The following is a 16637-nucleotide window of genomic DNA, read 5'->3' as shown; positions in this document are numbered from 1 at the left end:
AAAAAACTTGAAGGGTCAGGAGTGACGTGGACCCACTTCCTGTCCCGCGATGTTTCCGGTCACTACAAGTCAAGTCACCCAGCTCTCGTGAACTCGAAACCCTGTGGGTCCATTAGAATCATTTCGCGTAAACAAGGTCACACGTCCACAAAGAACTTGGACGAACAGTTTACTACGGGGTCACTTACTCCGAAATCAATATATATTATTATTCCGGAGCAGGCATTTATTGAGCGCATATTTTGAGAGAAAATATTCGTCCAGAAACCGGCTTTATTAGCCTCAATCTACCTATTCATTGCTGGGCAGCGCTCCTGTGTTTTAAAAATGAGATGGAGAACATCGTTCTCTTGCACGCATCATTTGTCAAGTACAATGACAACTCATTGCCGCAGCGTTCCGCAGTAGTGATCGTGCCTGCATTTTAATTTTTCGTTCTGGAAGCGCTCTGCCATCACAACAATAACAATGCCTGTCCGCGTGCAGGAGAATGCATACGGGAATACTTCTGATTTTTCCAGCTCAATTCTAACTAAACTTTAATCCAACCGTAGCAACGGCACTTCGCGATCTCCTCGCCAGGCCGTAAGCACCAGTATTACTCTTATTGAGTCTCAGCCTCCGTCAGTGCTTCCTGAAATTGAATATTGGCCCTCCGGGCTTACTACGCCTGATCGCATCGTTCTACTGCGTGGAATACAGTGCGTTGCGACATCGCACTGTTTACCGGTTCCATCTCCGCCTGGTTGCAATCATGAAACCCGTAAGTACCGGAGAGGAAATTGAGGTTAAATAGTTGCTCGACTTTTGTATCGGGAAAGGGCGCAGAAAGGGTCAGAATATATCGAAAACGATATGGTGGAAAGCTCGAGTCACGAATATTGAGCTTGTCAACGGCGCTGTTTTAGGCTATTTATGTTAGGAAGAGGGACACGGAATTGTTGAAACAAAAATGCGCGCTCGTTTCATAGGACGCAAGCTGTCACATATATATGTGACAGCTTGCGTCCCATGAAACGCCTATATAGGCAAAGGGTGTGAGAACATGGCCTGTCAGGCATGGCGGAGCCGCCAAAAGGAACCACTGGCGTCGGAGAGCGATTGCCAATCCGTCTCCGAAACAGTCGAGGATGGTTTCCTCTCGGATCCCGACTTTACACCCAATACGAACGAATCGTCCTTCCATGTGATTCATGACACCTCCCAAAAATCCCGAGGATGTAGATGCCCAATACAGCACACTGGTGCCAGAATTGCCAATTTGGAACTTAAAGTGAACGAGTTAAAGAGGCTTGTGAGTGCGCAGAGCGCAATTTACTCTCGAATAATTGGGAATGAAAGTGAAAGCGACCGCATTGCTGAACGTGTTTTCAGCTACTTGACACACAGAATGGTCCATCACTGTCATAAACCTCTTTCATTCCAGCGCGCACGATCCGCTATTTCTGATGTTAAGAGAGGCAATGGGCGTTTTGTTGGGATGTGTTTTACGTCTCTGCTTCGTGTTGATGCGAACTGCAGCCTGTCCGATTTTGCCAAGATTGCTACGGTAATTCGGTCACGTTGTCCTCGTGCTACGCTTGAACTAAACTTTTGCGAAACACAGTCTCCATCTCAGGGTCTGCAAGAATCACTAGTTTTGTTTGATTCTTTGCACGATGTATCTCAATTTATACGCCTCGGTGTTCAATCAGATTTACTTGCCCTAGTGGAGAAGGGTAGGAAGATTAACGGGGCTGCGCTGGCTGAAAACTCCGCATTGCGACTTTTGGGAGGTACTTTAGCTGAGAACGAAGACGGTAAGTACCCTTTCATTTTTAGACTGGCAGGAAGCCTCCATAAATCACTCCGTAATGGAGCCTTCGATGTACTTCGGAGAGAGAACAGGCGGTTCGATTATTGCAATTCAGTTTATGTGAGCAGACTGGAGAGAAACCGTGTGTCGATGCATGATGTGATATCTGAGTCAGGTATTGTGATAGGCGAAGATGAGGATATGTACTTTGCTACTGATTATTCATTTTCGCTTCGCTGGTCTCGACTCTCCACAAAAAATTCTGGGCGTCTGCCCAAGGCAGCTCGGGGCCGGAATGAAGTTCTCGGCAATCTTGAATTGGCGTGGCCTGCACTCGTTGTCCGCAGCAAACAAGTCGTTGGCGAGTTCCGAGGGGCCATCACGCAAGAAATGCTAGGGAGGAGTGTAGGGCCTTCTCAATAAAATTAGAATGCTAGAATGCAAGTAGAGCTGCAGTTTACATGCTTCTCATCCCAAGAGAGGTGGATAAACCATCTGTTTCGTTATGTAATGGAATCGACCGCCGCCGAGCAATCTCTCATTGTGTTTAACAAGAGTTTAGTTAAGCATACAAGACGCAATTTCAGTCGATGTTGAACAAGCATGTATCAAACTCACCCGTCGGACACTGTCATTTAGATGTAAGAGGAGCGGCAGGGAGTCACTTGCGACCTTGAGTGTATCACTCTCAAACCGAGTACATCTTCGTACAACAGCGAACGGACCACTCTCTACTTCGAGCCCAGTCGTGGACGTATCTTTCCAAAGCAGCAATTCTTCGACAGCGAAAACAGCAACGTGATAATCGTCCGGTGATTGACTTATCTCATAAACTGATGGCTGGTTGAAAAGCGCGTCATTAGTCCTACGTTTGTGTATTATGGCCTGCACAGCATCACCCCTTTCCAAAAAATCGTGAGGCGCGGAACGAAGAGAACAAGTGGCCACTTTCATCGTCTTCTTGAAACGTCTCGCGACATAAAAAAACCTCGCTGTTGCCATATTGATTCAGAACCGAGGAGTTCAGCAGAGACCTATAGTTCACTTGGTGCTCTGAAACAGGCTGACAGCGCGACAAGGACCATGTAATTTTGCCTTTGGTGGAGCCTTCTGTCGGCTTACTTCCAAGCAACGTTTTTAGAATGGGCTCGATAAGTGTATCCATGGGATTAGGCACGGTGAAAGATTCATGATTTGGTAAAGACGACGACGAGACCGTACCATTGATAAAATGCCTCATATTAATCTCGAAGTCTCTTACGGAAAGGACTCGCCGTTGACTCGCGAATGCGGAAAACCTATCTTGCCAATCGTCGGCTAAGGCGTGCATCACAGCCTGAATCTGAGGATTCCGGCGATTGGATCTCGCCACCCCACGTTTGAGTGGCTGGTGAGCGAATTCAAAAACTAGCTCTGCGAAGTGTCGCACGTGTCCCATCGCAGGTATAGAATGAGCATAAAGATCTATTAGTCTGTGAAGATTCGGCTTGTCTAGCTTCATTTTGGCGACCTCTGAAACGCCACAGACCTTGTCACACGTATCCACATAAACACGTGCCATTTCGTGCTGTCTGAGAATGAAGTCGAAGCCTTCCCCACTGTTGAACAAAACTACAGCATTGTGGCCATCAACATGGAGCTTTGGATACCAATAGGTTTTGGACACCAGATCCTGATACATTCCCAAGGCCTGTACGGCCTGTCGAAGGATATTGCATGGATTGGAATCCGCTCCGGTAGGCCGCTGAGAAAGAGAGACCTGCAAAGATAGCTGGTGACATCGATCTTGAAAAATCTTGCTAGCGACCAAGAGAATGCAAAAGGAACCAGAGATGGACGTGGAGTAGAGCTTCTTGCTCTTGAAGTCGAATATTTTATTCTGCGTGATTAACGAATTGCTCCGAAGTGCATCACATATTTTGCATCAATGTGAACAATATCATTTTTCGAAGGCAAAAGCAGAAAGCAGGTTGTCAATATATTAATGGCATTTCTAGCAATCAAATAGTCTGGTGCGACCAGAACTGAGCGATATGGGTCGAACGTGGAGTCAAACAGCTGATGTCCACAACTTGCTACTGGCATCTGTCCTTTTGATCCGGCCAGCCCAAATTTCTCGTAGAACAAGAGCAACGGGCTGTCTGTAACTTTCTTTAATAATCGCGGTTCTATCCCAAGGTAGTTTAGTTGACGCCTTTTTTTCTGCAGAGCCTATCTCATCACGTATGGCAGCTGTTCTTGGTCCTGATCCGAAACTTGAAGAATCTGTACTGTTTAGGGCAGTTGTGTACCCGTGACACGAATGTTGCGGGTCGAGTTTTTGCTTACGAAAAACACACAGATGACAAGCAGCGTCTGAATTATGCCCAAGTAAATCCGAGACATGAGCAATCTCCAAGAAATCACCTATGTATGCCACGACCTGAATGAACACTGTGATGGGGTGTCCGTCACCGTCAGTTGTCTTTATGCCGCTAGTTGCCGCTTTTTGGAGGTCGTCTGCGATCATACGAAGCACTTGACTTGTGCTAACGCCTGGCGGGGTGAGTCCCAAAAGTCTTACTGCCTTGCGGGATGTGGGATGTTCAGGAAGTAAATAAAGTGGTAACATATAAACACCTCCGGCAGATCCTTGCGAATCCTTGTACTGAGAGAAACCGTCGGAATACAACCGAACCCTGTACACGAAAAAACGTTGACCATCCTCGGGGAGACCGCCATCTGAAAACTTGCAAGGACAACTGGAAGATTCTTGCGCACCTCCTCCACCTGAATTAATAAATGGCCTGTCCTGTGGAAGTGATAGATCTACCAATTTTGAGGCGCTTGCATCCGTGCTGTCAGCACCATTCCGCTTTACCGTCTCGATGCATTCCGTACAGGTAAGCTCTCTAACAACTTTTTTATCCGCCTTTTGATAGTCGTAGAATTGATCCCCGCTTGAACCGTTGTGCAATGGAATCTAGACCAGCTCAACACGGCTGCCTGTATCGCACAATCCACCGAACCGGTGAACGATCACACATCTGTAAGATGTAGAAACAATTACTGAAACAAGTGAACAGATGTCACCGGGACTCCAAAGTGTGGAGTTTTCAGTACTCGATATGCATTGTAATTCGAAGTTCTTATTAAAAGTGCTAGAGTTCGCGCCGACCGTACCTGCATGCACAAGATGTGTGTTCAATATCGCTGCTGATAAACAAAATTCAGAATCGCCTTTCCGTGTAACCGACAAGCTCCCCAAAAAAGAATTGTACTCGTTGATATCTATTGTAGTTCCTTTGCGAGATGCGGGTGCGGCAATTTAGAAAAATGTTTACTATCTCTCCATTTCGATGAAATGTGTCACAAATATTGGCCCGGGATTTTGTGGAGAAAAGAGAATGGTGAGGGCCATCCAGAAAAAGTTACCTATTGGCAACTATAGAGACACTTGAGATTGTAGAGAACAGTGGGTCATATGAACTGGGTTTCACTTCCGCACAACAGCCAGATCGCAGAACATCCCATGTAGGCTTGAAAGAGACGTCTTTAATTGCCCACGTACTCGGCAATATGATCTGGACTTCCGCTTTTGGCTGGGCTTCGTTATTTGTCGTAGTCCAACGGCGGTTCGAAAATGGGCCCCCAGCACGCCCAGATGCTGTACTCTCAGCCCCTGCTTTTCCCAAGTCCACTAATACGAGATGCCTCTCAGAGCAGGGGAAGCTGTAATTCCAACGGAGGGGTAGCAATGTGCGTTAGACCAAAGAGTAAGATGGCAATTTCTGTTCTTCTGGTGCGTATTGGTCAAGTAGCCAGTTCACTGTGTTCCTGAAGAACTCAAATTGTTCCCTAGTGAGACGACTTGTTCCGCTAACAGCTATTACAGCAAGCATTTTCTGCCATGTATTCGGTGGTCTCCGGTCTGAACGTTGTATCTTTTCTGCCTCCGGTGAGACGTCTTCCCCAATACAATGTTTATCACTATCGCCACCTCGTAGAATAGATGACTGCTGATCCTCCTCCGAAGAAATCATTTCATCCGCCTCATATCCAATAGCAACACGGTCTATGTCTGAAACGCTCGTGTGTTGCATCGGATACGGATATCCTTCTATTTCGGCATGTGGAGGAGCGAGGTTAATCTCACTGATCTCGTTGCGAGTCGCATGTACAGCATTTTAACAGTTTGTTTTAAGAAGGATCGAATCGAGTGATGCACGATTCTGACATCAGTATTTTCACTTGCGAATAACTCTCTCTGTACCAGGAGATTTGAACCATTTTGTTCGAACAAATCTGATCTGTTCATCAGATCTGACGTTCCGGGATACAGTTGTTGGTGCTCTTGGTGCACACCAGTAGGTACGCCCGCTTGTTCCTTCCATTCGAAGCGGCTTCGATTCTTGCGACTGTCTCTCCTAGGACGTGGACGTTTTCGACCGGAGGATCGTGATCCTTCTGAGGTCCCCATGCAGATAGAGACCGCGGTGCAATTCAAATCGGGCGATAGGTATTTTTGCCCTCGGTTCGCAAACAAAGTATAGTGCTTAAATCATTAGCTTGCAGGCATACATGCAATTCGTCGAAATTTGAGGTATCGTATGCGACACTGACTGCAGTCAACTTCAGTACTGCAGTTAATGGTGAAGTGTCTAGATTTCATGCTGCCCAGAGGATCAATGGGTACAACCGTATTGCTGGAAGTACTGGCACCAGTACAGCAAAATGCTAACTATTACGCGGGAAACCGGAAGAAAACTGCGAACTGTTCAATGTTCAACAACACATGATACACCCCACCCTTCTTAAGTAGCACGTTGCACATCTTTGTTCACAGAACGAGTTTCGATCGAACTTGCCGATCTCCCCTCTTTTTGTTCGTGTTATCTTGCTGATCTTACTTGCTTATTTCTCCATACTCCGTGAAGCTTAATTGAAAGCGACATTCTGAGTTCTCCGATCATGCTCCTGGCACGCCCACGTGCATCGGCTGGAGGAGCGAATGGAAAGCGAAGGGTTGCTGTATCAGGTCTCCAGCCGCGCAACCTCAAGCGTCAGACGAAAACAAACAATGTGCAGGCAATTTTTCCGAGAAAAAGGTCAAGCTCTCCGTTGGATGAAACTTGCGCCATAGACGAGGCTGCAACTAGGACGCCCCCTCGAAAAACTGGCACTCGCAGAACAAAATCAACAGGGCCGGCGCTCAACGGAAGCCCTGTATCGCGGACAGCTTGCAGGAACAATGAACGCCAAATCACGAGCTTTTCGGACATGGAAACGCAGCCACCGCCCAATGGTGAAGCATTTGCAGAAAAGGAGGAAATTGCTGCTGAAATTGGAATCCGAGATCTGGACCATGACTCACCCCATTGGGAACAGAGAGCATCAAGAGAATATTTTCCTATTGAGGATGACGCGAATGACGAGAATGCACGCTGTGACAACGCTGGAGACCATCCCTCTGAAGGGGCAGCTGAACACATCAAAACTCGTGAGTTTCTCGGCCCGGGACAAGAGCACTTCAATACAGTAACTCTCAGGGGAGAAAGAATGACAAGTGTTCCGTCTCCTGCAATAGCAACAGCGCAGCCCAGATTAAGCTTGAGGACTCCAAGCACATATGAGAGGATCTCGCCTGGGGAGAGCTCTATTAGGTTCCTCCTAGAGCATATGCAGAAATCCTTGCTTACTCGATTGGCTTCTGTTGAAGGAACAATGAAACACCATCAGAGAGATGTCGAGAACGTGCGAAATGGAATGAACCAAGGCAATGGTTTCTTCGGGACAAGTCCAAGCGTGGGATTGACTACCAAGTCGAAGGGAATTTCCAAAACTGCAACGAAATGGGGCTTTAAGGATATGGTTGACGACGAGAACAGGGCACTGAAATCGAATGTGGAGCTTTTTTTTGACACTTCATTAATGTCACGGGTCCTGTCAGACGCGTCATGTTTCTTCATGGAGCACACGTGGTCCCTAGGTGTGAATCTTGCCCATACTCACCTGGCTATGTCTGCGTTTCTCTACGGCCATCAGAATAGATCTACCAAAAAAGAGCTCGAGGCAGGTCTTGTTCGCGTTCACTGTGACTTCAAATTTCGCTTCGTGAGAACGTTATTTGTTCAGGCACGCAATCAGTTCGAACTTGTTCTAGAAAGAGAAAATGAGGCTACGCAGAGAACAAGAGCCGTACAAGGTGTTCCAGATGCCAATACCAACGAAAATAATCACAGAAAGAACGTGTCAATGCCTCAGCCGCGCGCCGTATTGGCTCAATCCGCCCTATGTGGGAAGAGAAGCTATGAAGAAAACCCTTGAGCTTGTTGAAACAAAAGCTAGACCGCAGAAAAAGAATACAGATACCGATAAAGGTCGCGAAAGCTTTTACATTGTACACGCCTCCCCGCAATGTCCACCGATTTTTGAGGGAGTCACGTGTAGCTGCGAAAAGGCGCTTTTTCGAGGATCTGGGTTTCGCACTCAAACCATGGGAGCCGAGCAGAGGCATACCTGTAGCGTTCGGTCAACCAAACATGCCATTTAAGCATCCAGATCACGTGTTCAACTTTGCCGATCACGTTGTCTCCGCAACCACAGCCGAGTTACCGAACGCAGATGCCATGAATTCGCGTTCACTGCAAGAATTGGCATGTTGTCGTCTCGAGCTTGATGTGCTGGTGGACTATTGCGTACTGGTGGGAGATGGATTGCTCAAGAATTGAGGGCAGAAAAGCTGGTTCAGGCCAGCAGAGTACAAGCGTATGTATCGCACCATCAACATAGTTCGCGTAGCAGTCATTTTCTTTGTGGCTTTCACGCAAGGCCGCAATGTAGAGGAATTCCTGGCCAGTCACACAGGGTCACTGAGGACTGTTTATAGGACTGCATTCCTTTTTCGTTGGTTTGTGCAAGATATCATTAACGGCCATAGTCATGTTTGCATGCCATCTACTGCGCTAAATGACGAAAACGAGGTCCGTGTACCAAATGACTTCAGTCTGGATGCAATTCGCAATCAACGCGGTGTACCCCAAGATGCAGAATATTCAGAACAATGCAGCATGAGGGTTCGGCTGCGGCTCAGAGATTTCCTTCCTGGTATGTCCAAGCAGAAAGACGTCTTGGACGCCCAAATCTTACGAATGTCCCCGGCGAAGTTTTCTAAACTCTGCACTGATTCCCCTCCTGCAACAAACGAGCATGTGGAAAAACGAGACGCTATTAATAGTAGTGCTCGGAGGGCTACCATCCCCAATGAGTGCAATGAAGACTGGGAAGATCGTTCTGACGATGGCTTTGATTTTGGCCACTTACTTGATGCAGAAGGAGACTTGAGCGTGGGAGTCTAACACGCCTGTGGAGTCCTCTACCAAAACCTACTCTACTCGTCTAATAAACGTCCTCAACTCGCGTGCGCATTACCGCCGAAGGGCTTTGCGTGAGAGGGCTGGCGATATCTGGAAACTTTCCGCTGCTGTGAAGTCGTAAGTAAGGAGCGCCATGGACACCAGAAAATTCGGACGAGAGTCCTCTTCTCTGTGCAGCAAGCCCTCTGTTCGTTTTTCAATCATTTTGCGGTGTACACGTGGCATATCAACTGTTCTATTATTCTTTGCGATGCACGCATCGCGAGTCCTAGACGTTTCCGCGGAAAGAAAAAGGAAACAAAAAGAAATGTTTCTATTGCAATTCCTGAAAAATATTGAATACATTACAGTATTGGGGTGTGACTGTACCCTTCTCACAGGCTCAATCTGTGACAATGCTAAAATCGGATCGCGCAGAGGCCGCAATGCGCGCGACCGACGTCGGTTCCGGCGAGAAGACTCCGATCCGGAGGGCTACAGTAGCCCCGGCGGAGAAGGAGACCGCCATCGCAGGGGCAGAGACCGCCGGTCTGCCCCGAGGCGGGATCCGAAACGGTTGCCGGTGATCAGACCGCTGAACGACCTGTTCACCAAGGCCGTCGACTACCGCACGTATAGGCTGGAAAATCGCAGCGCGCGCTACGACACGAGTACCGCGCGGCGAGTTAACCGATATCGGAAGAAGTTGGACGTCCAGCTGAAAACCCACACATTCGGTGGTCAAGATCCAATCGCGGTGCTAGGATTTCTCGCGCGCTTCAAGATGGCCTGCGACCACAATGGGGTCAGCGAAGGCGCGGCCGTATGGTGTTTCCAGTTCTATGTGACTGGGCAGGCTCACGCCTTGCTCCAGTGCAGGCTACACGGGAACACCATGGCGGTCGATGCAGAGCAGCGCGATATGCTCGAAACCTACGCGGAAGTTGTTAACTTTTTATTGCGCACGTACGCAACTGACGAAGATATTTCCGAAGCGGTCGGTGATGTCACCTCCTTCCGTCAGAGCTCTAATATGACGGAGGAGGTGTACAGTAACCAGTTGTGGGACAAGGCGTTGCGCTGCGGAACCGTATTTTCGGACAGGCGCTTGAAGTCCCTTTTCGTTGAGGGACTTCTGCCAGCGACGTGCGCGCAGGTGCGGAACTATCTCGCGACGCATCCGGGCGTGGACTACCAAGCGGTGGCACGCTACGCGCAAGCGATAGGCGAAACGCACCGCTCGGCTCGAAGACAGGCGACCTCGCTCGCGTCGCCTCAAGCACCGCCCGATTCGGTGAGAAGGTTCACGCGCAACGCGCGGACAAGGCCCGTGCTATCGGTCGAGTCCCTGTCTGAACTCCCAACAGCGCGCGGAACCGAAACGGAGGAGATACTGGCGGTGACGGACCAGTCGGCGACGCCGAGCTCGCTTAGCTCGCCGCCGACTAGCTACCATCCGTCACCTGCCTCGTCCCCGGCGAGCGCACCGATGGCGCCCGCCCAACAAGGTGAAGCGCGCGCATATCCGTACGGAAGGCCAGTACAGAACCAGCGGGTCCGGTTCTTCAATCAAGGATTACCTGGACCCCCGCCGTGTCGGTTCTGTCTGGACATGACCCACCAACAGGAGCAATGTCCTGTGGTGGCGGATACCGCGCTGCGTTCGAAGCTTTTGCAGGCCCGCGAGGCCAATTACCAAAAGCTTCGGATCCGTCAAAGTCTCCGCCCAGGCTCGCCGTTCGAGCGTCAACCGCCGACCGCGTGGCGAAATTCGCGTGCGCAGGCTCCCACGGGCATCAACGTGGTCGAGCCGCGCGAGACCGTCCAATCGGAAGAACCCGCGTTACCGCTGACGGACGAGGGACCCGAGGACCCTTGGGTTGACGGGCGAAGCCGGGGAGGACGCGTGGAGGCGTCGACGATCCTCCCCGTGCCAAGCCTCAATAAACAAGGCACCCCGTCGACCGCTTCGGTACGCGCGCAATCGCAGAGCCGAACGGACGAAGCGGCAATTTGCTTCTTCAAGAAGCAAAATTACAAGGTCACCGCAACGGTCGGACAACGATGCGCGATGATGCGCGCCATCACGCCGGTTCTAGATTCGGGCGCCGGCCCGAATCTAATCCACCTACGCTGTGTGGCAGAACCGTGGCGCGCTGCCATCCAGTCCGCGCGGAGCCCGCCGCTCATCGACGTTTCGAATAGGTCGATGAAGGCCCTCGGCGGGCTCAAGCTGTACGTCTGGATTGGTGAGTTCGTCGCGCGCGTACCGTTCTTGGTCGTCACCAACCTCGCGGTGGACTGTATCCTCGGAACCACGTTCCTGGATCGCCACGTGAAGGTGATCCTGCCACCGCAGAGGAAGGGGCTGTTCCATCATGCGCCGTCCGTAGCGCTGACGGGAGTCACACCCTCGAGGCACGACCGCAAATGGCCTCGAGGGGACCGTCGCAGCAGCTCCCGCAGGAGGAAAATTCGGCCGACCGGAAGCGCGCGCAGTTCCCGACGAACGTACCGTCACGGAAAATTCGCGTGGTGAAGGGGGTGACGATACCCCCGATGACCCAAGCGATGGTACGCGTCGCAACACCTGTTAGGGGGCTTTGCTTCCTGCAAAACCACCCCAAAACGGCGCATAAGAATTTATGCGTGATGGCCCAGGGGGTCATGGACCTCCTCCCGGGCGAGCCGTTTACGGTGCTCGTTAGCAACTTCGGAAGGCGCGCGGCCTACGTCCCCAAGCATACCGTTGTTGGTCTCGCGTTGCCTTCCCCCACACATATCCTGACACTTGGCGTGCCGGTCCCCGGAGAGGCCGACGCTAAGGAAGGGGGAGGGAACAAAAATAATTCCTCGACCGCTACGGAGGAACAGGCGCGACGCGAACAACCAGTTACGGACGATGGCAGAAGAAAATCCTCCACCGCTACGGAAGGATACGCGCGTCGCAAAGAATCCGCTACGGACGAAGGCAGGATTAATTCCTCACCCGCGGAGGAATGTGCGCGACGAAAAGGACCCGTTACGGACGATGGAAGAATTAAATCCACCACCGCTACGGGAGGAGGCGCGCGACGCGAACAACCGGAAACGGACGACGCCCACAGTGGCAATCCCGCTAACGCGGATGAGCGGACCGATACGGACGCGGAGAAGACCCGCTCGTGGGAAGAACACGTCCATATTGGTGCAGAAGACAGTACCGTCCGGTCGGAAATTATGGACATGCTGTCCGAGTTCAAGGACATGTGGTCCGGCCACTTGGGTAAGATCGATGCTACGAAGCATTGCATCGAGCTGAAGCCCGGTGCGAAGCCGATCTACCAAGCACCCTACCGAGCCTGACTCATCGCGCGCGAGAAGGATAAGAAGGAAATCGACCGCATGCTGCGCGCGGGAGTCATCGAACCGACATCGGCCGAGTGGGCGAGCCCCGTGGTCTTCGTCCCTAAAAAGGACGGGACCATGCGGTTCTGCGTGGACTATCGCAAGCTAAACGCCGTTACGGTTCGCGACTCCTACCCATTACCGCGCATGGACGAATGTATCGACTCGCTCGGCGATGCCACTGTCTTTACCACGCTAGACTGTAATAGCGGGTATTGGCAGGTGGAGATCGCCGAGGAGGACCGCGATAAAACAACGTTCGCGTCGCATTCGGGCCTCTACCGCTTTCTACGCATGCCGTTCGGTCTCAAAAACGCGCCGGCGACACTTCAACGAGCGGTCGACATCATCCTGTCCCGCGTGAAATGGGAGACCGCGCTGGTCTACCTCGATGACGTCATCGTCTACTCGCGAACCGTTACGGAACATATGGCACACGTGCGCGAGGTACTACGGCTTCTACATACCGCGGGCGTGTCGCTAAAATTGGCGAAGTGCGCGTTTTTCGACACCTCCGTAACCTATCTCGGGCACGTCATTCGTCCGGGACGGTTGGAGGTGGAGCGACGCAACGTCATCGCCATCGAGCGCGCGCGCGCGCCTACGAACCAAACGGAACTGCGGTCCTTTCTCGGGATGTGCAACGTGTACCGACGGTTTGTGCAAGGATTCGCGAGGCTCGCCGCGCCGCTGAACAAGAAGACCGGCAAGAATCAGCCCTACGAGTTCGAGTTATTAACCAATACAGAATACGCGGCGTTTGAGGAATTGAAGCGGCGCCTCGCGGCGCCGCCAATCCTCGCGCTGCCCCGCTACGGACGGAAATATACGCTGGACACCGACGCGTGGGGACACCAAGTGGGTTGCGCCCTTCTACAGGAGCAACCCGATGGAGGTACTCGACCGATCGGATATTGGAGCCGCGCGTTGACCGACGCGGAGCGCAATTATACGACTACCGAAAAGGAATGCTTGGCCGTAGTGTGGAGCATCCTCACCCTACGGCCGTACCTATACGGAAGCGCGTTCAACCTCCGCACGGATCACGAGGCCCTACGCTGGGTCCTCAATTTAGCGGACAGTTCTGGTCGGCTCGCTCGCTGGCGCCTGCGCTTGGCGGAGTACGACTACGAGGTACAGTACCGCCCAGGCGTCAAGCACCAACTCGCGGACGGCGTATCACGCTTACGTACCGATGGAGGAGACACCGAACCGGTCGATGATGAGGTCCCGTGCTTCGCGGTCCAGTACGATGAGGGCAGCGAGGCCCTCCTGGACAATGTGCACTGGGACCCGCCGCAAGACCGTCCGGACGGTTGTCATGCGCTCGCGATAACTCCCGAGGAACGCGACGCTGCTTCCATCTCGGTTGAGGAATTTCTACGCGAACAAGCTGAGGACGCCTTCTGTCGCTTCGCCGCGGAAACCGTCGGGACGCCGAACTCGAAGTTCGACATCGACCGTTACGGATTTCTCGTGAGGACGTCCCCGCTGGACGGAACCCTGCAGCGCGTGGTACCGACTCGGTTGCGCCCCCGGGTACTGTACCTGGCACACCATCCGAGGTTGGCAGGTCACCCGGGAGCGACGCGTATGTACCACACCCTTTGCAGAGAGTACTACTGGCCACACATGGCCAGCGACGCGTTTTCGACCGTACGGAATTGCACCTCGTGTGCTGCGACCCGCGGGACGCTTGTCAAGAACCAAAAGGATCTCAAGCTGTTCCCTGCGGCGGTCCCCTTGGAGTTTGTCGCGATGGACCTCCTGGGGCCCCTGCCCAAGACCGCGCACGGAAACCAACACGTGTTGGTAATTACCGACCGGTTCTCCAAGCTAACGCGCAGTATCCCGCTCCGGACCACAACCGCTTCGGTCGTCGCAAACGCGTTTTTAGACAACGGGGTCTACGTTTACGGAGCGCCGCGCTACGTACTAACCGACAATGGCCCCCAGTTCGCTGCGAAATTTTTCGACGCGGTATGCGCCCTCCTGGGGGAGCGGCATTATCTCACGACAGCCTACCACCCCCAGTCGAATGTGCAGACCGAACGGTTCAATCGCACGCTGGTGCAACGCCTCCGGCACTACGTGGAGGAGCACCAGCGCGATTGGGACGACTACGTGCAGCCGCTGACCTTCGCGTACAATACGCAGGTCCACCGGTCGACGGAGACGACTCCGTTCGACCTGGTGTTAACGCGGCCACCGTCCGGTTTAATCCTCCCGGGTACTGCGCCGCAGGACGCCGGGACCCATCGAGAGGACCCGCGGACCCCGGTGCAGTACAAGTGCGCGACGCTCTCGACCGCGCTCGGACGAAATTATCCGCATCGCAAAAGCGGTACAAGGACGATTTTGACAAGAAGGTCCGCTTCCGTCCGGTCGTTGTGGCGGGCGATTTTTTCTACGTTGACCGCCCGCCCCGCCCGTTGACAAGCGTCGAGCGACGCACGCGTGCGCAAGGTACGACCGGAACGGACGAGCTCTCTGTCAAACTTCTACCAAGGACAGAGGGGCCGTTTCGCGTGCGCTCCGCTACGGACACCACGGTCCTCATCGAGCAGGACGGTGTGGAGAACCGCGTGAGCATCGACCGCGTCACAAAAATGCCACGCGGGCCGGGAGACACTGTCACCTCGGCCATTCCATCCGCATCGGACGCACAAGCCACAACGCCCCGCACGGAATACGTCGTTGACCGCATCGTCGGACACCGTATGACCCGCGGCGGCATCGAGTACAAGGTTCGCTGGTACGGGTACGCCGCTTCCAACGATACCTACGAGCCCTCCGAGGGGCTCCCGCAACCTTTCATCGACCGATATTGGCGTACGCGCCAAGGACGGACAAGCGCGCTGGCGTAGCGCTTCTTCCGGCCTCGCATGGCCGAACCGTCAGGACGACCTCGCTCGCACGCGTCGTGCACTGCCGCCCGCACGCGCCAAAAGGAAAAGGCAAGGAACACCGCTAATCGGCTCTGTTTACTGTGGGCGAAGCCCCTAATGGGCTACGCGAAAGGGGGCGACCAACGGGTCGGGGCTCAAGAACGACGCGTGCGCTTAGCCGGCGGAGCCGCCGCGGCATTTTCGGGCGCGGGGCGCGAGGCCCCGACCGTAGCGGCAGGCATCGGCGGCGCCGCGAGACGTTGGCTGACGACCGCGAGGATGTCCTGCACGCCGCGGAGCTTCTCGTGATGCTCGACGCGCTCACGCTCCGCGGCGGTGGAGGCCTCTCTGAGCGCCGCGACGGTCGTCTCCAGCTGCTTGGCTTGGTGCATCTACTCGCGCGCCTGCAGCAGCGCCTGCTCAACCGACGAAGGAACTGTTGCCCCCTCGAAGGAGCAAGCGTACTGCAGGGCAGTGAACGCGGCCTCCTCACGGAGGCGCTCCGGGGAAGACCGGCCGGACGGTTGCGGAGCGGGAGGAGGGGGCATCGGAACGGGACGATGATCGCCTTCGGTACCGGTCACCACGCTGATGTGTGGGGGGCTTGAGGTGGGGGCCGAAATTCCCACGACACCGGGGGATTCTCTTAACCCCTTCGGTGAGTCGCTCTGGATCGAGGCCACGCGAGCGGATCCGCCGCGGGCCGGTACCGCGGTCTCGACGACGCTCCTCACCGCACCGGTTCCCGCATCGCGCGGCGGCGCGACATCGGCATCGGCAAGCAAGCCGCCCGTGTCACCCGTGTCGACCGTGTCGACTGCGCCGTCCACGTCGACCGCGACGATCGCGTCCGCTGGACCGGGGGCCGCGCTGCCACCATCGGCACCGGTCTCTGCCTCGGCTCCGGCGGGCATCGGTAGGGTGCACCGCTGGTTCCAGCTGAACCACGCGAAGTCCGGCCGGCCGCTCCAATCCATACCCTCGGTGAAGGCCAACAGCTGCGTCGCCTACGCAGCGTCAAACGCCATACCCTCGAGGATCTCCGCGATACCGACCGAGCGGATTAAATCGATGAGCCCCGCCGAGAGGCAGAAGAGCAGGCCGCGCTCACCGAACGGTTCCTCGCGCCGCACGATCAGCCGCGGGTTGGGACACGTCGTGAAGAACGGCAGTCCCTCGCGAGCGGCGTGCAAGAAGCACAGGAAGGCCAAGACCGCCCATTCGGAAAGCATG

Source organism: Chondrus crispus, genomic scaffold (assembly GCF_000350225.1).
Source record: "Chondrus crispus Stackhouse genomic scaffold, scaffold_3, whole genome shotgun sequence".
In the NCBI taxonomy this organism is placed as follows: domain Eukaryota; phylum Rhodophyta; class Florideophyceae; order Gigartinales; family Gigartinaceae; genus Chondrus; species Chondrus crispus.
This window is presented reverse-complemented; position numbering follows the sequence as displayed.